Source organism: Chrysemys picta, chromosome 7 (genome assembly GCF_011386835.1).
Source record: "Chrysemys picta bellii isolate R12L10 chromosome 7, ASM1138683v2, whole genome shotgun sequence".
NCBI classification, from domain to species: domain Eukaryota; kingdom Metazoa; phylum Chordata; order Testudines; family Emydidae; genus Chrysemys; species Chrysemys picta.
In genome coordinates this window covers 64,789,235-64,814,412 of record NC_088797.1, presented here as the reverse complement: position 1 = coordinate 64,814,412, position 25,178 = coordinate 64,789,235, and the positions used below count along the sequence as shown (strand labels likewise).

General features: G+C 41.2%; 1 protein-coding gene and 1 long non-coding RNA gene across 25 annotated transcripts in view; both read right to left on the bottom strand.

Moving 5' to 3' along the window:
* The window catches only part of KAT6B (lysine acetyltransferase 6B), a 195,429-nt gene that overhangs the window by 104,594 nt on the left and 65,657 nt on the right, over positions 1-25,178 (bottom strand). The gene's annotated exons all lie outside the window — the stretch shown is intronic.
* LOC135972706 (uncharacterized) lies at positions 4,325-6,703 on the bottom strand. The gene is made up of 2 exons (XR_010589190.1): positions 6,090-6,703; positions 4,325-5,812 (listed from the first exon to the last, which is right to left on the bottom strand). It is a non-coding gene; the product is annotated as an uncharacterized LOC135972706 (long non-coding RNA).

Genomic DNA, 25,178 nt, shown 5'->3' with positions numbered 1-25,178 from the left:
TGCTTGCCCAGATGTTCACATAACTGCATATTTTCTATTCATAACTTATTATCAAAGTCATCCTACATAAATGTTGATAATATGTTTGCAGTGTAGCACAAAGTAATTAATTGTTTTAGGAAGATGTTTAACTGCATATTAAATTGATTACATATATGTTTTATTTAACATACTCTTTTGGGGCAAGGTTGCTATTACTACAATACTGATTTGAATTGCCTTGGAATAAACAGAGCAGTATGGGCTTCATGGGACCAGACAGACACTTGAAATGTCATCTTAATCAGAAGAAGAACTCCAGTCATTGTGCTTCAGCAGTAAATTGTTTAATTTCCACACACCAAAGCAAATCACACAAGAAATAAATACCCTCATCCTCAAACAGAAAACCAACAACTGGCCTGTTTGCCTTTGAGACTTAAAAGGGCTGGAAAAGGGAGGCCAAGGAGAATTGATTTGAAGTCTGAAACAAGACAATGTCAAATGCAATGCAGAAATTCTAATCAAACAACGTTCATTCCTCAATACATCCACTACCTATACACAGACCTGTATAATATTGTTTTATTGAAAGTCAAACATTGTGGAATTCACATTCATGGAAACAGATTATTTCTTCATCATAGACATATTGTGCTTTCATTTAATTAGTTTAAGAATAAGCAGAGTACAAATCATATTTCATCTGTATTAAAAGGGCATTCAGCTCACTTACACGGCTGCACATTAGCAAATTTACACTATCTAATACCAATTCACCATGTTAACTAGTGTGAAGAGGCTTGCAGGAAACATCAAGCATTCCATTTATCTGTTGTTGAGAGTTGCTGATTTGTCTCTGGTAAATATCCCAAGTAAGTACTATGCCATTTAACAAGAGAGTCATTTAGGTGCACTATGCTGTATTTACATAAGTGCCTTGTACATTATGCAACAATACAGATAATGAACACACATCCTGAAAGCTATGAAAACAGATTCCTGGTCTCCCTGGTGAAAAAGGGAAAAAACTGCACACATGTCCGATGGAACAAGTGTGAGGCCATTTAACTTCTGATCCAACAGAAACTGAACTCTACTCTCAAGAGCATTATTATTTAACAGTTAAGACACTGAAGTCACTCATGGACTCCTTGCTTTACAAACCAGTACAGATGAGACATGATGCCATTGAAAATCCACCAATATTTATGATAAATACCAGTGCAGTTCATACAAGTCTTCTGAAGGAATTATGACTTATGTGAATAGCAGTCTTAGTTTATCAGGTGCTGAAATCCATGGCAGAGAGGTAATGAAGGTGAATAAGTCAAGTAGTCCTAAGCCATGTGGAGATGCTTAAATTGTTGGTATTTCAATAGGAACCAGCCAGTTACCAAATGGAGCAAGCTGCCTGTTCCATTAATCCATGCTACTTTATATACATAAATAATAGTGCCTATTAAATAGTTCTGAGTACAGTTCCACGGGAAAAAATAATTCCATTTTATAATTACTCTGACTAAAGAGACGCTATATCATCACACTTAATTTTTAAAACAAGCGAAATGTCTCCATGCAAAATTAGACTAAGTAATTTTAACAACTGATGCCACATACTCAAGTCCACAAGTAGCAAAGAACAAAAGTAATGTTCTGTTTACAGCAGTCTACCAGTTTTTGGCAAAGTTTTAAGATTATATATATATATATATATATATATAAAAACTGATATACATAAGGATGAAACTGAAATGCTTTAAAAAAGGAAATTTAAAAAGATTGGATTCCAAATCATTGATAGTAATGTAATATATATGATTAACATACACTTTTTATTATTTAAACACACATTTTCAAAAATTGGAACGTAGTCAGGCTGCCAAATCCTGATTTTGACCCCTAAATAAGCTGTCTGATTTTCAAAAGTGCAGGGTACCTAGCAGTTCCTACTGCAGTAAGACCATACTGTCTACAGAGTGAAATTAAAGCCTGGTTTTGTGAGGCCAATAGGTAAGGATCTCTCCATCATGACAGCTTATGGAGGGATAGCTCAGTGGTTTGAGCATTGGCCGTCCAAACCCAGGGTTGTGAATTCAATCCTTGAAGGGGCCATTAGGGATCTGGGGCAAAAATCTGTCTGTGGATTGGTCCTGCTCTGCGCAGGGGGTTGAACTAGATGATCTCCTGAGGTCCCTTCCAACCCTGATATTCTATGATTTTTTGAGGGATTTTCCAAACAGCAAAGCAGACAGCCTCAGTGGCGTAGCTAGGGGGGAGGAGGAGGAGGAGGAGGAACAGCCGCTTCCCCTGAGCACATTACCCAAAAGTAGTGCCTTTTTAACTCAATCACAAAAAAACGCACCACCCACTGTGGCGTGGGCTTCAGCAATGGGACCTTCGGCGGCAGGTCCTTCAGTGCCGCTGAAGACACCCGGAGCTAGTGAAGGTCCCGCCGCCGAAGACCCGGAGCACCACCCCGTCAGTAAAAGCGCCGCCGGATGAGTAAAAGCGCCGCAGGGGGTGGCACCTTTTTAAGTCACTCACAAAAAAGGTGCCACCTGCTGTGGCGCTTTTACTCACCCAGCGGCGCTTTTACTGACGCGGCGGCGGGACCTTCACTAGCTCCGGGTGTCTTTGGCGGCACTGAAGGACCCGCCGCCTAAATGCCGCCGAAGCCCCGCAGAGCAAGTGAAGGTCCTGCCGCTGAGGTGCCGCCGAAGACCTGGGTGAGTACAAGCGCCGCAGCGGGTGGCACCTTTTTTTCTGATCACTGCCCCTGTTCCCTCCACCTGACTACGCCACTGGACAGCCTGTACTTTATAGATAAGCCTTTAGAGTACAGTCACAGTACCAGGGTGCATCTGGCTATTACTCTGCTTAGTGTAACTTTTGACAATACCTTGAGCATGTTCAGATCTGCATCAGGAGAGAAGACAACATGGCAACAGCATTGCTAGTAGCCATTGGTGGGAAAGCTCACTCCCTCCAAAGCAGGGTGGACACAAATCTATGATTTATTTTTTAAAAAAAAATTAAAAAAATCACATTTTTTTTTTTATTTAAAATAGGATTTTTTTGATAAAATGCTTTTTGAGGGGAAAAAACCTATCTAAAGATCGTTTTAATTAAGATACATTATAACTCAAAGCTATCTCATCATGGAATATGGATTATAAATTCTAATTCTATAGTATGAGACAATATATTCATGTAATGTTTAAGAAAAGTTTTGTAAATGAGTTCCAAAAGTTCATGGATTAGGGACCCAATTTTATGGGTTCCACAGTCTTCTATATAGATTACTTAGGTTAATCTTTCTACCTACACAATGGGACTCAGTGCTCAGTCTATAAAATACCAGGACCTGGGGCACAGTGGGGGCAGAGCCTGGGAGGAGCAGGGGTGGACTGTGGGCAGGGCTGACGGCACTCCAATGTGTCCCGATATTTTAGTGTTGTGATCTGGTCACCCTACTTGAGATCTACCATACCATTCTCTCTATAATGGCAGCAAGCTATAAAAGAGACCCAGTTTGGGAATATTTAAATGAAGTTCCTCTACCTGTTGGAAGACAGGCATGCGTGCAAAATATAAATAGTGCAGCAAAGAAATGCAAGGCCTGGTCGCCCAAATGAAACAACATCATGAGAAGTGTTCCTTCTCAGGAGGAAGCTGCGTTGAAGATGATGAAGGGAACATGTCTGAACATGCAGGATCTTCAGGTTGGTAAACTTTTTTTATTTCATAGGCAGTCCTTAAGAATGAAGTGTCTTCCTTCTGGACTATTCTTGAATTCTCATGTTTGAGCAAAAAATATAGTTGTTACTCTATGATACTATCATTTTAGATGCAGTTGTGATCAAAAATAAATAGCTGAAATAGGCAGATCTTCCTTTTACAATTTTACGTTTCAAGTAGTACTGAGTGTCAGTGAATGCAATGAGTAATACTAAATGAGCAGTATGGTAATAATAATTAAATAGCTGCATTGACTTATTTTGTTTAGGAGAATCCATTCTTAACATACAGGATTCTGAAGACTATCCCCCTTCAAGATCACCATCATTTTCTATAGTTTCAGAGTTACCTGCCAATGATAATGTTTCAGTCACATTATGTATGTCACATAGCCACCTGTAGCAAAAAGGGGGGGGGGAAAACTCCATCATCCAGAAACAACCATAGATAAGTCTGTGACAAGAACCAGCAGATTACAAAAAGAAGTAAATTGCCCGGTTTGTTTATGCAACAAACTCTCCATTCCGTATGATTGAGAACCCACACTTCATTAACATGGCTCAGTCATTAAGACCAAAATACAGTCCATCCAACAGAGCAGATGTCACAGGCAAATTGCTGGATAAAGTGTATGAAAGAGAAATTGAGCAGTGTGCAAAAGGTCTAGAGGGTGAAATTGTTAACCTGAGTCTTGATGAGTAGAGCAATGTCCACAATGATCCTGTTGTATGTGCTTGTGTGACAACAGAAGAAGGGAATGTCTTCCTTACAGAAACAGTTGATACACCAGGAAATGCACACACAGCAGAATACTTACAAGTAGCAGCAGTAAAAGCTATAACAAACTGTGAAAAAAAATTCAAATGTCTAGTACGCAGCTTGGTCACAGACAATGCTGCAAATGTATCCAAGATGAACAGAAAATATTTATAAGAGAGTCCTAAGCTAATAACATACAGTTGAGGTGCTCATTTGATGCACTTCTTAGCCAAAGACTTCAGTGTTCCAAAAACAAAGGCTAATGTTGTTGAAATTGCAAAAAAATACTTCCGTAACAACCACTTTGCAGCAGCTGCTCTGAAAAAAGTGGGAGGAACCAAGCTAACTCTCTCACAAGACGCGCGATGGAACTCAGTAATGGACTGTTTTAAGCACTATATCAAGAATTGGCCTAATCTGATGATAGTTTGTGAACGAAATCGTGAAAAAATAGATGGCACAGTCACAGCCGAAGTTCTCAACATTGGGCTTAAGAGAAATGTTGAATGCATGTTGAGTACCCTGAAGCCTATTTCTGTAGCCTTGAACAAAATACAGGGAAATAGCTGTTTTATTGCTGATGCTGTTGAAATTTGGAAGGAACTGAGTGAAATCTTAAAAAGAGAAATATGCAATGACAGAGTTAAATTATAAGCATTAAAAAAATGAATGGTACAAGCACTATCTCCAGCTCATTTTTCTTGCAAATATTATCAATACTTGGTACCAGGGTCAAACCTTAACTGCTGAAGAAGAGGAGTTGGCTATGACATGAACATCCAGCAATCATCCAGCATAATGCCAACTATAATAAACTTCAGCGCTAAGGGTGAACCATTCAAGAAATATATGTTTGCTGATGACGTTTTAAAGAAAGTCACACCACTGAACTGGTGGAGGTCACTTAAGCACTTGGATTCAGAGACTGTTGAAGTGATAATCTCACTTTTAACAGCAGTAGCTTCTTCTGCCGGTGCAGGAAGAATATTTTCTTCCTTTGGACTAATTCATTCCAAATTGAGAAATTGTTTGGGACCTGAAAAAAAGCAGGAAAGCTTGTTTTCCTTTTCCGGATTATGAACAAACAGGAAAATGACTGAGTTAGCTGCAGAAACCAATATTTTAGGTTTCTCATGTTGACCTGGCTGACATAGTCGATTTAATTTTTGTTTTTTGTTTTTTAAATATTTCATTTAACTATTTTTAAAACAATTTTAACAAAAACAAACCTGATTTTAAAAAACTTGAATGTTTAACTAATTCAAAAATTCATATGCTTGTTTTGTTAAAATATTATGTTTGCTGTTGAAGAAAAAAATCCAGAATACATAACCTCGTTGTTTTAGTTAAATAAAACAATTTAAATGTCTGTGATGTTTTCATCCTAATACAGTATGGCAAGAAAATCCTCCAAATAACGATTAACCTGTTGAATTGGAGATAGTTCACCTCCCAATGACTTCATAAATATCTGCTTCAATTACCTTTGATATATGAAATAACCAAACACTCATTCATTTTCTGACATAGCTGTAAAACTAATCTGAAAAGTTTTCAAAATAAATCACTTTAAAAATGTATAGTGTGTACCTTCTAAAAATGAAACCTACATCTATCTCTGAGTTGTGAAGAATACATATTAAGGTTATAACAACCAACAAGAATGCACTTTTATGTAGAAATCCATGATTAAATCGAGTCTTCCTGGCTAGTGATTTAAACCAATTTGGTTTAAATCAAATCTACCCTGCTCCAAACAACCAGGCTTTAGCAGCAAAGAGAGTGAAAAACAGTTACCATTTGGGAAACTAATCACACACACAGACTAGAATGACAAAAAGATTATTGGATTTCTAGGCCTTGTCTACAATAGAAAGTTGTATACTGCTATAACTAAACCTAAAGCTGTACACACACTGCTTATATATTTTATTTCCATATAAGAAGGGGAATGAGTAGTATAAGGCACCTTTAAACCAGTATAACTGCATCCATACTAGAGCTTTTACCAGTATAAATGTATCAGATAACAAAATGAATAAATAATTTAAACACTCTAAGGTGCCACAAGTACTCCTGTTCTCTAGGCAAAATAGTTATACTGGTAAAGCTTTCAAGTGTAGACCAGGCCCAAAGATCCAATAATCTTTGTCAGTGTAATCCCATATATTCTAAGGCAGGCCTGCACAACTCGTAAAGCGGCGAGGGCCATATTACTCCAAAGAAAACAGCTGAGGGCCGAAACCCCCCGGCCCCGCGGAAACACCCCCCCCCCAGCGCCGCCCGGCCCCGCGGAAACAACCCCTCCTTCCTCAGCACCACCCCGTGGCTCCCCCCACCCCAGCTCACCTCCGCTCCGCCTCTGAACACACTGCCCTGCTTCTCCCTCTCCCCCCCCCCCCCCCCCGCTTCCCGCAAATCAGCTGTTCGCGCGGGAAGCCTGGGAGGGCAGAGAAGCAAGCGGCAGTTTCGTGCTCAAGCCCAGGGAAGCGGAGACGGAGCGGAGGTGAGCTGGGGTGGGGGGAGCCGCCCGCGCCACAGCAGGTAACCCGGGGGGAGAGGCGCAAAGGGGAACCGCTCCCCGCCCCAGCTCACCTCCGCTCCGCCTCCCTGGGCCTGAGCGCGAAGCCGCCGCTTGCTTCTCAGCCCTCCCAGGCTTCCTTCGCAAACAGCTGATTCGCGGGAAGCGGGGGGACTGCAAGCTCAGCCTGACCCGGTGCTCCAGGCACTGTGCGGTCGCAGCATGGCCCGGCTCCAGCCGAGCGGCGCAGCTGTAGCGCCGCCAGCCACCTCCAGGCAGCGCGGTAAGGGAGCAGGGAGGGGGTGTTGGCTAGAGGGCAGGGGAGTTCAGAGGGGTGGGGGGGGTGGATAGGGGTCGGGGCGGTCAGAGGGCAGGGAACAGGGGGATTGAATGGGGGCAAGGGTTCCAGGGGGCAGTCAGGAAGGAGCAGAGGTTGGATGGGGCGGTGGGAGGCAGTCAGGGGCAGGGGTTCCAAGGGTGGTCAGGGGACAGGGAGAAGGGATGGTTGGATGGGGCAGGGGTTCCAGGGGGCCATCAGGAATGAGAGGAGGGGTTGGATGGGGCAGTCAGAGGACAGGGAAGGGGGGGTAGATGGGGTAGAGGTCCCAGGGGGGGCATCAAGGAACGTGGGGGGTTGGATGGGGCAGGAGTCCCGGGGGGGGGCCCAAAAAGCGCTCAGGACTGGGGCGGTGGCTGAGCCCCGTGTCCCGCTGGGGGGGGAGGGCGAGAGCTCTGTGCCCGTGTCCTGCTGGGGGGGGAGGGGGCAGCAGCAGTGCGCAAGGGCTCCGTGCCCGTGTCCCGCTTGGGGCGGGGGGGAGGCGCGCCGGCAGCGTGCGAGGGCTCCATGCCCGTGTCCCGCTTGGAGCACGGGGGGCCGGTGGCGCGCGAGGGCGCAAAAATATCCTTGCGCCAGCGTCGGGTTTGGGGGTGGGGGAAGCCTGAAAGCCCCGCCCCCGCAGCTCTGATTGGGCTGGACTCAGCCGCCCGCATGCTGGCTCCTGTCGGTGGGTGGGCACGCCACCGGGAGCTGCCCCAGGAAGCGCCGCCACGCCAGCCTCGGGACTTTGGCGGTGATGGTGAGTGAGCGGTTAAAGGGCGTCCCAACCAATGTGCGGTTGGGACGCGAGACAGATGTGTGCGTGGGGTTTAGAATCCCCCCGCGGGCCACACAGTGAGCCCCCACGGGCCGCATGCGGCCCGCGGGCCATATGTTGTGCAGGCCTGTTCTAAGGCAACAGTAAACAGACACACTGAAATAAGAGCTATTGCACGGATCCACTTTTAGGGATGACCTCCAAAACACCAATTTTTTTCCTCTACAGAATTATACAACTTTCCCTTCACACAAGCAGGAAGTAAAAAAAAAAAAAAAAAAGGGGAGGGGGGAGGGGGGTGCTTCTAGAGAAACAGCATGATGGTAACTACCAAAGGGCATATAGGAACACCCCTAGTCTAACCAATTTGAAAATTACTTTGTTTGTGATAGGTTAAATGACCACTAGCACAGACAGACAGGTCCAAGTCTTCCGTCAAGGTTTTTATAGTCAGACTCTGGGCTCTGGTATTTCTAGAACAGCCTGTCGAGACCCTGTCTTCCTTCAAGACAGATCATGCTATTTGGTAGGCTCTAAAGGCACTTGCTCCACTCTCCACATACCTCTACGTTCTCTACAACTAATTTAGTTTATGAAGGGGAATCATTTCCTCAAGAAACAACAGTGTGGTATGCACACAATGGTTCTCACAGCATGTAATTAGAGATTATGAAATAGGCCCTGTTAAGAATTAACTACTCTGGTATTATTTCAGACCTTTTGATGGACTAAGCATTTGCTGTCTAGTTGCAACGACTATAAGAAGGGCCTGGAAGGAGAACCCTGGCAAGGAGATCCTCAATTTAACAACTCTACTAGTCCTCTTTGAAGTGAGCAGCTTCTCCAGCAAAAATAGTACAGAATGATCAGGTAATTATCTTTTGAAGAGGTTTCTCTATTTATGTATTTCCTTCCCTGCCTTGTGTTTTGATCTTTAGTTGTGTCTGAAGGGCAGACAATCCACTAAAATAACTAAAATTGCACAAAACAGAAAATAAAATTTTCCTCTTAGGAGCTGTTGAAACTAACTAGAAAGGCAGAAGAAAGTCTGGAGAAACAGTCTACTTATGCCTATCTCAACTGCTTATTTGGCCCCCATCACCACAGCATCCGAGCACTTTGCAATTGTGTATTCATCCTCACAACAACCATGAAAAAGGGCAGTGCTATTATCCCCATTTTACAGATGGGGAATTGAGCTACAAAGAGGCTAAGTAACTTGCCCAGGGTCATACTAGAAGTCTGTGGTGGAGCAGAGAACTGAATCCAGGTCTCTCTCATATCCTAGGCCAGAGATCGGCAACCTTTGGCACGCGGCACGCCAGGGTAAGCACCCTGGCGAGCCGGGCCAGTTTGTTTATCTGCCACGGTTCGCTGCTCCAGGCCAACGGGGGCTGCGGGAAGCAGCGCGGACTGAGGGGTGTGCTGGCCGCCGCTTCTCATAGCCCCCATTGGCCTGGAGCAGCGAACCACGGCCAGTGGAAGCCGCGATCGGCCGAACCTGCGGACGCGGGAGATAAACAAACTGGCCCAGCCCACCGGGGTGCTTACCCTGGCGAGCCGCGTGCCAAAGGTTGCCGATCCCTGGCCTAGGCTATGTCCTAACCACTGGAGATTCCTTCCTCTCAATTTACTTGTGATGGTACCCCAAAAAATCCCCAACATGCCACACAAAACCCCTTCCTGATAGGTGGTATTGCTGATCTGAAGTGGTGTTCAAACAATGGAGACCTCTTTCAGTACTGAAATCTGTATTTGTTTGCTTCTGTTTAACTTTACTAGGTTGATTACAGAAATCTTATTTTAAAAAGCCCAATAAACTTAAATGTCTATAAGATTAAAACGGCAATAATTAATGTATTTTACATAATGCTATTTCAAGGTAAAGAGACAAGGTTAAAATCTTACAGGAAAATCCTAGCCCCACTTAAGTCAATGGGAGTTTTGCCACTGACTTTAAGGGACTAGGATTTCACACTTATGGTTTAAAAAATATCTTCTGCAAATCGTTTCAGTGAACCAGGTTTGGATGTGTCATTTAAGAGGCCCTGTGCTTTACAAAAAGCAGTTATGTGTTTTACTATTGGTAAGTTAAAATGTACTTACAATTCAAACCATTTTCTTTTAAAGTTTGTTTGAACCTTACTTTCAGGGCCAAATAAACTGGCTGCTACTAAATCCAATGTATGTTTCATGTTTGCAAAACGATCAAGCAAGGCATACAAGACTTAGTAAGAAAGCACTCTAAAGTAACCTGATCTGAGCAGAGCGCCTTAGACCACTGCCAAAGAAAAAGCATGATCTAGTTATTCCACACGCACCAAAAACATTTTGATAGGCTAATTAATCATGAACATAACCTTTCAGACATTACATAATTTCACACAGACTTGCTTCCAGCTCCTGCCAAAAAAAATAACAATTTGTATGAGAAATAAATCAATACTTAAAAAGAAGTGACAGTAACAAAACAAGAAAAAGGGAGGGAAAGAAAGGGAAGGGTTGGGGGAAAAGATGAACATTAATACTGCAAAAAAAATCTTCATCTGTTTAATTTTACTGCTCAAAGCACAGTAAAACCCAGAGTACAAAGGTAAGACATTAGTTCAAATGTACGTATAAAAAAATAATTTCTCTCCCCTGATGACATCCATCACAAAGTCACTATCAGCCTATCTAATTGTGGTCTCCACAGTTAGATACAAAGGGAAGCCATAAAACACAGTTTCTCAATCTCTGGTACTCCTGTTTGGGGAAGTTAATATCCCTCAAAGATAAAATACATTAAATTTATCATCTGGGATAAATTGTTACTTGTAAACCCAATAGAGTTGAATTATTAATATTTTATATTGATGCAATATTCTCTAAAGCTTTTATCTGTTTGACAGCATGTCAACATCTGTCTTCAATAAGTCAATATATGATCAACATGATCTGTTCAAAACAGATGCAAAACTAATAAAAACCTGTTCACGTTTTTTTAAAAAATCCCTTTCAATATAAATTGAAATAAAAACAATTAACAAGACATTTAAATTGCTGTAATCATTATTACAATCAGGAGAGGGTCGGAAAGGTAGTCTAGTAGCCTACCATTAGACTGACTCCAGACTCCAAGTGACATGGATTCATTTCCCAGCACAGCCAGAGTCTTCCCACATGACCTTGGGTAAATCACTTAGTCTACTCTGTATCTCAGTTTTCTATCTGTAAAAGGATTTTTACCTCACAAAAGGTGTTGTAGGAATAAAATCCATTCATGAACATAACTTTGGGAAGCATTCTGACACTATGCAGATGAAGGTCATGAATGGGCTAGATAGATAGGACAAAGAAATGAAACATACAAGTATAGATTTCCACTTCTGAGTACTAGATCAGTTGCTATTCGGATGCCACTATGATTTCTGCTGTTGTCTGGAATATTTAAAATCATCTGCTAACTCTATTATACCAGTTTTGCCAGAATTCATATGCACAACAATAAAAATCAGGAAATTAAAAATGTTAGTTACCCCGTCAATGAAAATGTATGTAAGGAGCCAGTGTTAACTACTTTGCATCACTGTTAAGTCTAACAGAGGGCTTGAAAACTCACTTGCCAAAGGCAATAAACAGCACCATTTAATTTATACTGTGATAACATGCATAGTGTGCTGCTTGCTAAACAATAAGAAATAATGTCCTCGATCTGAAAAGCATAGTCTGAAAAAGGAATTTTCTTTGGAAAATGAGGTATGGATGGGGTTATATCATCTATTTCCACAGAATTTTAGTTATCAGGGTTGTGAAAGAAGTTTGCATGGCAGGTTATGTGGGCAGACAGCAGTAATGTCACTGCTACAATTTGTGAAAGCAAACAAACAGTAAAAATGATAAGAATCATGTTAATTTCACATCTTCTTCTGGTTGGGCAAGTTATGGTTGGTAGCAGCAGTGGAAAGCAGTGGCGCTATTGACTTGGCAGGACAAACCGCCTCATTTCTCCCCTCCCCCCCCAAAAAAAAGGTCTGGAAAGACATAGACCACTGGAGACTAATATCCATAAAAACCTACTCCAGAACTGTCAAGAGCTTCTAGAGTTGGCAGCATATTCTCACCCACTTGCCATCAAAAGAACCCTCCCAATGCCCTATAACCTCTCAACTTAAAAATCTACCTTCTCAACCTCTCCAAAATAAAACCTCTCAATAAAGACAGCCTCCTCCCCTATAGGTAGTCAATTTATGCCATCTAATCACAAACCACCTTCAAGTATTATCATCCCTCCAAGTCCACTCACTCCTATCTGCAAAGTACCTTCCCACAAGGAAGCACACACGAGTCTCACCCAAACACCAGAAGACAAGTGCTCTGAAATGTAACCGACTCCATCACTGAGGCCAAGTTGGAGGACATGATCCATCCACAGTGAAAGAGCCAACTAATACCCTGACTCTGGGTGACAATCAACTACCACAAACACACTCTCTGTGCATGTTCAAAACCCTGGTCTCCAACAGCAGTGAAAATTGTGGGAATGGGGCAGTGGTAGTGAAGAATTGATGAAGACTTTCTTCCCTTTCTCCATCAGTCCTCCAAAGACTGGCTCAGCAATTGCAATGGAACCAAGCAAGTAGAAGCTTTAACTAATGCTCGGAATTGAAACTACATACATAATAGGACTACACTCCCCAATGCGCACAAGATTTGATAGCATGGGTGTCATGGGCCAGCAGACTGAAAGAGGTAATGGTCCCTGCGATGAGATCCATAGAAGTTAAGGAATGTGCAAGCTTGCAGCACTGTTTTAACCAAAATAAATCAACTATTGGGAATTTACATGCTGTCGTAAGTGAATAACATTCAGCTTGCTATTTGCACAAGCACATTTTAATTCTAAGACAGACTAATTGAGTCACGAATCATAACTGCAATTACTACAAATCTATAGGATCACATAAACCAATCAACCAGCATATAGGAAGCAAGTGCCAGATATTTTTTTAAAAGGTTGTCATAACTTTGGAAGCAGTGTGTTTCAAGGCCACGCATAATGTAAAGCAATTTAGAAATGACTGTCAGTCTTCATTCAATGCTTTAAATTTAGTAACAAGTTAATAGCATTCAAGTAGAGTTGGTGAACATGTATACTCAATCTGATCAAAGATCAAAACAGACCATGCTGTATAATCTCTCTCCAGTGCGCTCTCACACTGGAGAAACTTCATTACATCGCCTAGACAACCACTGAATCTATTTTAAACAATTCAGTTTTCCAAAAAGCACTAGATTCAGCCATTCAGAAATTTCAGAGATTACTCTTTTGCTTTAGCTAGGATTCTGTATGGCAAAATAAAAATTCTGAAGTTCTCTGGGAGCAAACAGGTGACAAAAAAGACCATACGGGCAGACACCCAATAGGCTCTAATGATTTGGGTGCTCAACTTAAGATATCATAGGAGTATGAAGTTAGGTTCTCAAAACTTTCTGACAATCAGGCCCCTTTAAGATGTCCAACTGGACTCCCAAATATGAAGACACGTAAAAATCACTTTTGAAATTTAGCCTATTAGCTACTTAAATAGCTGCACTCATAACCTGTCTATTCCCATAAATGAATAGGTGATAACATGGAATCAAAAACCTGATAAATATCACTGTAAGTTGCCTTACAATTATATAGGACATCTACTGAATTGTTACTATAAAATCTATGCCAAGTGGGTCATGTAATGCCTGCTCTGGTGACCTTTTGTCTTATGGCCAAACTCTTGAACAAAGTTTGCTAGTAGCATGGGTGTATTTTGAGCATGTTTCTGATACACTGATATAGTCCGTCTGTACACAGTAGTCCACTTTTACTACATGTAAATTACCAAAGATTTAGTTATTCACCAACACTATTGAAATTACTACACAAAACATAATGTTAAACTCACATAATGTGTTGGTATTCAGCCCTCCCCTGGGCCAATTCCAGTCATGTAATGACCACTGAAGGATGATGAAGCTTGTCTCTAATTAGAGACCCCCATTCTTTCTACTAAGTGAGCTGTGTGGATGGTAACTTGTGATCCTTTAACTCTGCAGGGGAAAATGGTACCAATGGCAAAGCACCAATCTACACTAAATTTACAGCCACATGTACTTATGCAACAACATCTGGACTATTTGTTTACTCCATGTTTTAGCTTGGTGAGTTCTGAAACAATCAATAGAGTAAATCTCGAGAAAGTCCAAGTTTAAAATGAAATAGCCTAAATAGAGCATTGCTACAGGAGTACTTGATCAATATCCTGCTGATCCTTCATTTTGTCAACTGCTAAGAGAAGGCAGCTTTACAGAAAGAAAAAAGAAGACCAGACAACCACCCACGTTCATAAATTGTACTCGAATACGTATAAGCTGGGATCAACAGCCTCAAGAGAGCATAGAAGTTCTAGACATCGCTTCTGAATACCTCATTAGTGCAGAGCAGTGCAGCAAGTCAATTAGAAGCCCAATTACATTAAATTTGTAAATCACTTTAAAAAAACCTAAATACTAGAAAAAGTTAATATTCACCTACCCCAATTGAAGATACCGGACAATTGCTGTATCCTTAGACCAGGGTAATAGAGAACAAAACTATGTTGAAATACATGTTTACTTTCTGGAGTGAGGAGAAGGAGATAACAGGGTTTAAAGAACATATGTTAACAGCTATAGTGTGGATAAGGATCTATTTCATATTGTATTAGCTGTGTGTCTAATTTAGTGCAGATCTATATAATAAAAGAATTAAAGAATCATTAGTATATTAACAACTATGTACAATAACAGTGTATCTGATTTTTCCCCCCAGCAATACTTCACTTGATACTCCGTCATCTCCAGGATTATCATATAACTACCAGTTTAAGGCTGAATCAATGTTTTTTCACTTGACTGAATAACCCAATCAATAGCAACAAGGACAAAAAGCGAACTGCTGTTCATGCTGCTAGTTCCCCCTGGGTTTGGTGTTACAGAACCATGTTAGATAGATCCCACCACACAGTGCTCAATGTGACACTGATCACTCTGTAGGCACAGTACAGGGGTACTGATATCATCTACACAGCTAAATCAACAGAGATAATTATTTGCACCTTAAGAAAATTAAACAGTTGTCAAGGCAAATGAGTTGAAAAACTATTGTATCTTGCACTGCTAAGAAGAAAAAAAAATCAACCCCCCCATTTCTATATACATGATACACTTGAGCATAAGATATTATACACTGCTACCTCGATATAACGCGGCCCGATATAACACGAATTCGGATACAACACAGTAAAGCAGTGCTCTGAGGGGGGCGGGGCTGCGCACTCCAGTGGATCAAAGCAAGTTCGATATAACGCGGTTTCATCTATAACGCGGTAAGATTTTTTGGCTCCCGAGGACAGCGTTATATTGAGGTAGAGGTGTATAATTAAAACAAAACAGAGTTGACTATAAATAAAAGCCTTTTTTAAAATTTGACATATATTTGCAAATATGAAAATCAAATTGTTCATGCCAACTCCTGGAATCAACAAGGTTGCCCTTTCAACCCATAATGTCATAAAGACTTCAAAAATTACACCAATCACAATTTCATTATATATTTGGCATACAGAAAACATGTTTTATATTTTGTACATTACTTAACACATTTTCAGTTTAACACATGAATAGCAAGTGGATAAGGGGAAAAAAGAGATAGGAAATGGCTACAGGATTTCACTGTTTAAATCTTTAGAAGTATTTGTTTAAAATATATTCCCAGAAATCTTTAGTGTGCACATTAGGTTTACTCGCTGGTCTGTCCAATGTGTGTTCTGATCCTTCTAAAGAACCAAGTATGTGGATTCTGTAGAACCCAGTGATACTAATATAGTTCAGTTCCAACACAGTGTTACCTTTATATCATGCAGCAAAGTAATGGTTAGTACCAATGTACCCATTATGCTACAGCCTAGAACTTCCACAAACATGAAGGCACTAGCTTCCGTATCCTGGAAAAAACAAGTCTGTTCACATGCTGCGTTTGGGATATTCCAGCTAACTGAATCCATACCATGTGCATTTAATTGACTGGCAGACTCACATTCTTTAGCTATATTTAGCATTAGCTTTCATCTTTGCAAGGGTTTACAGAAATTACTGAGCAAGCACATATTTTGCTCTACTTTGGGTAACAAAATGTCACTTACATACTAGTGTTCTCTTAAATTATTTAGATTTATAACAGAACATACACAAAAATGATCCTATCCAAGGCTCTAAGTATCTTTACTAAAAATTTAAAAAACACAATTAAAAATAAAGCTAACAGCTACCACTCCCCCTCAAAATCAAAAATAAGCACTTATCAAAAATAACCCCCAAAATACCCCCTCTCCAAAAACTGGAGTAAATTAGATGGGCCCCATAGAATACCTTGAAGCAGGGGATCTCAACCTTTTTCTTTCTGAGCCTTCCCCCCCCCCCCAACATGTTATAAAAACTCCATGGCCTCCTGTGCCACAATAACTGGTTTTCTGCATATAAAAGCCAGGGCCACCGTTAAGGGGTAGCAAGCAGGGCAATTGCCTGGGGCCACATGCCACAGGGGGCCCCTGAAGTTACATTGCTCAGACTTCGGCTTCAGTCCCAGGCGACAGGGCTCAGGGTCCTGGGTTTCAGCCCCAGGCAGTGGGGCTTCGTCCTTCTGCCCTGGGCCCCAGCAAGTCTAACACTGACCATGCTTGGAGGACCCCTGAAACCTGCTCGCGGCCCCTCAGCAGGCCCCGGACCCCTGGTTGAGAACCACTGCCTTGAATTTGGCTAATCTGTGTGAAGCACTGAGTGAGAGTGTACAGATTCCAAAGCTAGAGAAAGACTTTCCCAGAGAACAACTTACTGGTAATTCATTCTTTTTTATACCACCTTCATCTTGAGCACCTGTGGTGATTGCAACAGCAGTTGGCATCTGAAGAAGTGAGGTTTTTTACCCACGAAAGCTTATGCCCAAATAAATGTTAGTCTTTAAGGTGCCATCAGACTTCTTGTTGTTTTTGTGGATACAGACTAACACAGCTACTCCTTGATAGTTGGCGCTATACGTTTCAAGTCAATGCAGTGCTGTTGAAAGATACCTGTAAACTGTTGAGTCCTGATCCAGCTCCCCACCCAAAAAAAAAAAAAAAAAAAAGATGTACATGTGTTGTAGAATCAAACCCAGACTTCCTGGGATCTACTTTTATTAACAAAGGGGTAATTCTAAAATATACTATATAGCACACTGTCTAAGCTTTCATCCAAGGCCCTGCTGCTCCCTGAGTTGACTGGCGGATTGATTCAGGAACCATGAAGCAGGGCAAAAGTGCCTCTGCCAAAGGCCAAAGCCCACCTCCCTCATATCCACAATGAAGTGGAATGAACCACACCTGACAAAAAGGCACCAGTAATCAACATGAAGTCCCTTGCAAGGTTTCAACACCTGCTACCAAAGTGAGGAAACAAGAGAAACCTACCAACCTGTAATACTGTCATATTGACAGCCCTAGAAACAGAGAGTCTATTTTTAAAATCCATAAAATAGGCCTACCATAGGAAACAATCAATGAAGGTTTGCTTATCAACATGCCTCAACTGTGTTCTAAAGATACTCAGATTGTGTGAATGAGTGTAGATCCATTTACTGTAATGTAATAACACTATCTTACACCAACTGAGGATCAAACAAAATCTCCATGATCTATAAATCACTGGAGTCTCTGATGAAAATGCTAGTTAAGGATATGAAATTTTATTGATAGGTATAATGTGCAAACTTATTCCCTAGGATCTAGACTAGGACTTCATCTCATTTACATAAACCACTGAACAGCCAAAGAGAGAGTATTGACCTCCAGTAATTACTGACCTGAACTAGATTTAAAATAAATAGTCATCTAGAGGTGAACAGCTTCAAATCCCATTACCAATCTCTTGATGGAAAAAGATATTAATGGATTGCAATAGGCTTCTCACACTAAAAGTGAAGTCTGCAGAAACTCCACAAAACTTATCTGAACATGGTGCATGTAAACATTGAGAACGTGTTGCATTGACGTCTTTTAACATAAGTTTCCAATGAAATTTCACGCGTCTCCATGCACATCTTCTACAAGACGATTAGTATATTTGCAAACCTTATGTGAAACAAGCTACTGCATAAAACTAAGTGGGTGTCAGTCTAAAATATATTGGGTATCAAGCAAGTTCACATAGGAGATTGAAATTTATGATATTAAACCTCATACTACTACAACAGCTGGGACCAACAAATGCAAGGTAGAAATAAGCCAAATAGCTGTGGAAGACAGACAGAAGAATGCCATTTTTTCCCATAACCTACAAGTGAAAAAGGAAATGACTAAGTAAACAATAAGACTCATCAAAGAACTAAAGCTGAAAGTCTGCTTCAGTGGCATTCCATTAGCACCCAAAATGGATATTTCCCTTTGTTTACATTTTTACCTCTTCAAAAAGCAAAATATTAGAATGTCTGTAAATTGCCATTGCAACAGTCATTCACTACTCTTCCTCTGTTTACACAGCCAACCAAACTTAATTTTCTATTGCAGAACAAAGCAAGGGGGAAATATGCTGTTGGATGTACACACTTGATGTTTATTAAATGTGTAGCAATGATTTCAAAAGTGATATAGTCCCAGAACAGTACATTAAGTTATGCCAGAAATCCCTATGGTTGTTCTCCTAGTTTAATATTTTAGTGGAATGGAAGAATACTTTTTATGACTCATTGGTTTGTTTGGAATTATGAGGTGTGTTTATTGTAACATGTTGTAGATTTCTGTAAGTGTAGGTAGACCTTTACTTTTAAACTGTATTAACAATATTGTTTATAAACCAATATATGTTTTGTTGTAACACTGTAGCATAATGAAGAGTTCCAATATTTTGGGCAAAATGCATCTCAAATAGGAAATGGGGTTTTTAACTTCACAATTTGTTATTTTGATCTTGGTGTATATTTTTGCAAATGTTATAGGACAACAAGAAGTTGGGTAACTCAGGTGGGGCACAGGGAACAATAAAATATTATATGGCAGTGGGGAACTAGCTAGTTTCTACAGGAGGGGAGCACAGCTGATCTTAGGAAGCCCACCAAAAGCCATATGCACACTTTATTAAGTCTGTAGGATGTGTATGTCGAGTGGGAGGGGTATTGGTGATAATGTAACACCTAGACAGGATAGGAGGCGATGAACAGAGATAAATGAAGGGGGACGACCTTATCTACTTGAATTTTTGATCCAACAAATTGTAAGCATTTACCTTTAAAAATAAAATGAATATAATTCTTTGCCTTTCCCTGTCCTCCTAGATGCCCCTATTCTCATCCTCTATACCTCCCCCAAACCTCAGCATCTCCTATCCATGTCCCTTGCTCCCAAGCATCTCCCCTTCATCTGCTCTCCCTGTCCACTTTTCTTTTGTCTTCTTCACAGCCTCGTACCACTCAGTCATCCACCCACAAATTCACCTCCCTCTCTGTCCACGGTTTCTCCCTCTAACCTGAATTCTTCTCCTTACAACTCCCACCACCACCCTTATCTCCTACCCTCCCAGCCATGCCTGGAGTTAGAAGAAAGACTATCACGTTTTATTTTTTAAAGGTTTCTTAGCGTTCTGCAGCTCTGTATACATGTGAAAACAGCTTTGTGCAGATGCAGGTAAACAGAAAATGGTGGGAAAACAAGGGGAAAGCAAATAAGGTATACCACAGAGAATTTCTCCACCCTTGACAGTGTGTACACAGAGTCAGGACTAGAGCTTACATCAGCCTCCCTGGGAAAAAAGAGGCTAAACAGTTGACACCAAAAATGCAAAGCATCCTTAACTTATAAAACTGTATTATGCAGCAGAGCAAGATGGTTAGTTTCCTAGTTCTTCCTTCTCTCCTATCGTGGCGTCTAGTGCTTCATACTTGAGATTGAGAATACATCCTCTTCCCTCTTGCTTTCCTTCGCCTTCTATACATATCCCTGCCCTTATGACCCCCTAAATTACCACTTCCCTGATTTTCTTATTGTGGCATTTATTCCATCTCTTTATAATAATTTCCCCACTAAGCCACCTCCCTCCTCCTGCAAAAGCCAAACCCATAAGGCACTTCTTTCCTGCAAGGGGAGCAAAACCAAACAACTAAATTTGAATTTTCCCAGACCAAGCCACTTTGGAGAAACAAGTCAGAAAAAAAATTAGGAAATTTTTCAGTGTCAACAATAATGTTTTTGTAACATTATGGGTCAGATTCTCACCTGTCTTAAACTGATGTAGGAGCCACACTGATTTATGGCAGCTGAAAATCTGGCTTCATAACTTAATTTTTCCACTGATTTTTTCCAAAGACCCCCTCCTGAAAAATTCTACCCAGAGATGAGTTATGACACGTGAAATTTCAGAGGACTTGGTTTCTTTGGGGGATGTTAGGAACAGGATGAAAAGTTAGGCTTACAGTGTGAAGCTAGCTTTAGTCTTAACTTTGGAGTGGCTAACACCACTCCATGGCTCTTGCACTTTTTATTTCAGTTTTATTACCTCATCAGATTACAATCTCCTCTAAAAGGGAGATGAGAAGGGTATTTTTTCTGCAACAGAAAGCAATCTTGACCAAAACAGGATCTGCCCATTAGCCACCCTATCTCCACAAAGACAGCAGCCTTATTAAATTACAACTGTTTGAACAAGGTCAAGCACTCGGGGTTTAATTCAAAGTGTTTCCAGGTATAATGCTGTCAGGTCAACTTAAACAAGCCAACAGAGGCTTTGAGCCTGATTAAATATTAAAACAGAATCTTTCACATCTGTTTTTACCCAAGGATGAAATTACTGTACATCACTTCAAACAGCTCATTAATACACTGTACACATATCTTGCCTCAAAGGTTACAGGAATATCAATGCTTTCGGAGTGCCTGCAGTGAAACCTACACAACACAGCTAGAAGTGAGGTCACTTTATACTTTAGCAGGATGTCAATATTTCTTTATAAATGTGAGAGGTAATCAGTTAGACATAGATTAATTTTAAATTAAAGGATGGAAACCTCCAGTGAAGATAAACCAGTTACTTTTGAGCTGAACCTTTTAATCATTCATCTCATTTTCTTTGATAGATAACTTGATAACAGACGTTGCCACAGAAAGTTTGATCCAACAGTAATTATTTTTCAAACTGTAAGGCTGTCATGTCCAACTAGAAATCTGTGGTAGTTTTTTTTTAAATTTACAAAGCATAATTTTTAATTGGAACATAAAAAAGGTCCATCAGGATCATCTGTTTAAGCATCTTCCATTTCTAATGATACTTTGATGCAAGATTAGGGAGAGAAGATGTTTGAAGATACGTTTTCTTTGACAAGGATACACACTGCATTAATGTACTCAGTGAAATATCTGTAGTATTCTAACAACCAAAATGATTGAATACTCCTCCAATATGACTTTTGTGAGACAGACTAGAAATTAATCATACCATGCTTTTGAAAAAAAATCTATAAAAATACACTGTGCCAATTTAAAGACTTATCTTTAAAAATGTATGGGCAGGGTGGGACTTGGGGAAAAGATGCAGGAGAAAATGACTTTGTATCTGATCTCTACTTATCTTGGAAGAGAGTGACTGTGATCCACAAGCCAATTGCCTACTGAAGTGGAGTTTAAACATGTGAATTTGCCACGAAACATTTTACCTTACGATGCAGTTTTACCAGCCCAACACTACAGAAGAAAAATACTCTGTGAATACCAACAGGCTTACATAACAAATAAGAGAAACCTAAAAGAAACTTTCAGAATGTTTTGGCATCTATACTGAGGGTCAAAACTACATATTTTAAGCACTTCTAGTTAATAAGGCATGAGACAATTTGCTTAAGACAAAAAAAATTCCAACACACAGTCTTCTACCACCCACTAATTTACACTTGAATGATATAATCAACGAGACCAAACTATGCTTAATGTAAAGTCAATAAATTCTTTTTTGGCCGTTGACACAAAAACCTACTGGGAATTTAACACTTGAGGAAATTAATCATTATAACACTTTGGCTCAATGCACTTCTACATTGAAATAATTTGGTCTGTAATCCACTTTATTTGTAGTTGGGTTTAAAGCAGTAAATTTTATAGAAGCTGGCCTCATTAAACTGGATCCAGTTCAAAACGGTCTTCCATTAACACTGTATATTTGAACTAAATCAAAATATTCATTTCCTATAATATGTACAATTGTTCATTTTATAACAACCCAAACAAACCACCATCACTAGAGTGTAATAGAATAAAAGTATTTAAATTTTATTTGATCAAGAGTCTACAGAGATAGATTTGCCTACTGCAGAGACAGATTTTCTTTAGGCATAATAGGTGTCATCAATTCTTATGTTCACCAAATAAATCCACAGCAGCCCAAGTTTTTCCAAATACAGCACCCACATACTATGACAAAATCTTTGCTACCTGAACTTTTCTTTAAAAGCTTAGTTCATTTAACATGGATTTGGGATGCTTTGCAGAGACACTACAAACTAAACTGAATCGTGCTGAACGTATTTTACCAGATCTTAAGAACACAGGATCTCACCTCTACCGTGTCTCTACCCTTTTTTAGTCTGAGAAGGGAAGGCTGTGAAGGACTTGCTCTCTCAGAGGCAGATCCTTCAGTTGGTATAGCTGTCGGCTACACTGCAGTCAGTTTATACTCGTTGAGGATCTACCCCTCTATGCCCCACATCCCCGCCATTTCCCCCTCCTCCTTCAAAGAGGAATTTGCTTCCATTTAAAATTTTATTTTCAGAGAAAAGTCCCCCCCAGTTTGTGCTTCTTTCCCCCCCCCCCATCTCATATGGAAAGGCAGATAAGCCCAGAATCCTGGCCCTCACTATAAAATATAAACCTGCTTCTACACTAGGTTTCGTTCTGCAGCAGTTCTGTGTATGTTTGAGAAGTGTTTCAGGGATGGAGGATGTCCTATCTGGGACGCAAAAGGTGTTTCATCATTAAAAGAGCAGAATTGGCACCTTATAAATGGGGCTCCAGACCTGAAAACAGCTAGTCCATTGCCAGTCCGGATACACTAGTGAGGCTACCTCTGCGCAATCCCTACTACCCTGGTTGACATGGAGCAGGGCTCATAGCAAGATAATGTAATTCCTGTGCCTGGTATAGTGAACCCAGAAGCAGGGCAGTGCAGGTGGCAAGGAAGAGAAGCGGTAGAATGGGCAGTTTAGAGAACACATTGATCCCTGCATCCTGGGGAACTGGCTCAGATGCAGCAGTTTCCATCAGACAGTTGCACACAGCAAAAACCAATCATCTCTTTCAGCATGGAGACACTAAGGGTATGTCTACACTACGAAATTAGGTCGAATTTATAGAAGCTGGTTTTATAGATATCGGTTTTATACAGTCGATTGTGTGTGTCCCCACATAAAATGCTCTAAGTGCATGAAGCCAGCGGACCACAGTACCAAGGCTAGCATCGACTTCCGGAGCGTTGCACTGTGGGTAGCTATCCCACAGTTCCCACAGTCTCCGCCGCCCATTGGAATTCTGGGTTGAGATCCCAATGCCTGATGATGCAAAACAGTGTCGCGGGGCGTTCTGGGTACATGCCCTTCCCCCTCCGTCAGAGCAACGGCAAACAATCGATTCGCACCTTTTTACCTGGGTTACCTGTGCAGACAACATACCACGGCAAGCATGGAGCCCGCTCAGCTCAGCGTCACCATGTGTCATCTGGGTGCCAGCAGACATGGTACTGCATTGCTACACAGCAGCAGCCCCTTGCCTTTTGGCAGTAGAAGGTGTATTACGACTGGTATCAGTCGTCGTCGTACTCCAGTTCAATCATAGGCACCTGGGCAGACATACTTTGTCTCCTGGAGACTCAGTCCTGCCGGCAGTCCTATTGAACCGTCTTGACGATGATGGCTAGCAGTCATAGTACAGTATCTTCTGCCAAGTACCCAGAAGATGCCGAGAGCTATCAGTCATGCTGCACCGTCTGCTGCCAGCTTAAGATGTAAAAAATAGATGGACCAGATTTGTTCTGTATTCATTTGCTTCCCCCTCCCTCCGTGGTCACCTGTGCTCTCCACGCTGGGCAAACAGGAAATGAAATTCAAAAGTTCACGGGGCTTTTCCTGTCTACCTGGTCAGTGCATCTGAGTTGAGACTGCTGTCCAGAGCGGTCACAGTGAAGCACTGTGGGATAGCTCCCGGAGGCCAATAATGTCGAATTCCATCCACACTACCCCAAATCCGACCCGCAAAGCCCGATTTTAGCGCTAATCCCCTCGGAGGTGGAGTAAAGAAACCGGTTTAAAGGGCCCTTTAAGTCGAAAGAAAGGGCTTCGTCATGTGGACATGTCCAGGATTAATTCGATTTAACCCTGCTAAAGTCGACCTAAACTCGTAGTGTAGACCAGGGCTAATTTTCATGTTAAAGCTGGTCTTCATTGGAGACAGGCTGTACACCTCTATTTCAAGCAGACTGCATCTGCCCACTGCATCCTAATCATCAGTGACATAAGGTAGAAACGGAGGGTGTGTTGGCAGAAATGTGGCATTGCACAATTGTGGGGTCTCTCTCCGATTAATATGATCATTGGAAGAGAACAGAGAAAAGCCAAATTTAGTTCTCTTACCTGTAATTTTGGTATTTCCTAAAATGGATCCATTGCTCTGGACCAAAGTCATAGGTCATGGGTATTTCTGTCCCATTTAGCAGAAGTGAGGCAGAGCCGTTAGTTAAAAGTGCCTCCTGTTGGTATGCTAGCTGAACCCATAATGCCCTCCCCACACAAATGCTTCCAAGGCCAGGGAGGCAAAACTAAATCATTAATTTTCTTTTCCTTCAGTTTAAGTTGTAATGTGTTTATGTCATGATAGCGACATGTTAGTTCCACTTAATAGCCCATCTTGTACTGAATTGAAATTAGACATAAAAGAAGGTTATGCAAAACTAAGCCCACAGAGAATACTACATATACATGTACTAGGAGATACTAAAACAAACAGGTAATGCAAAACCAGTCC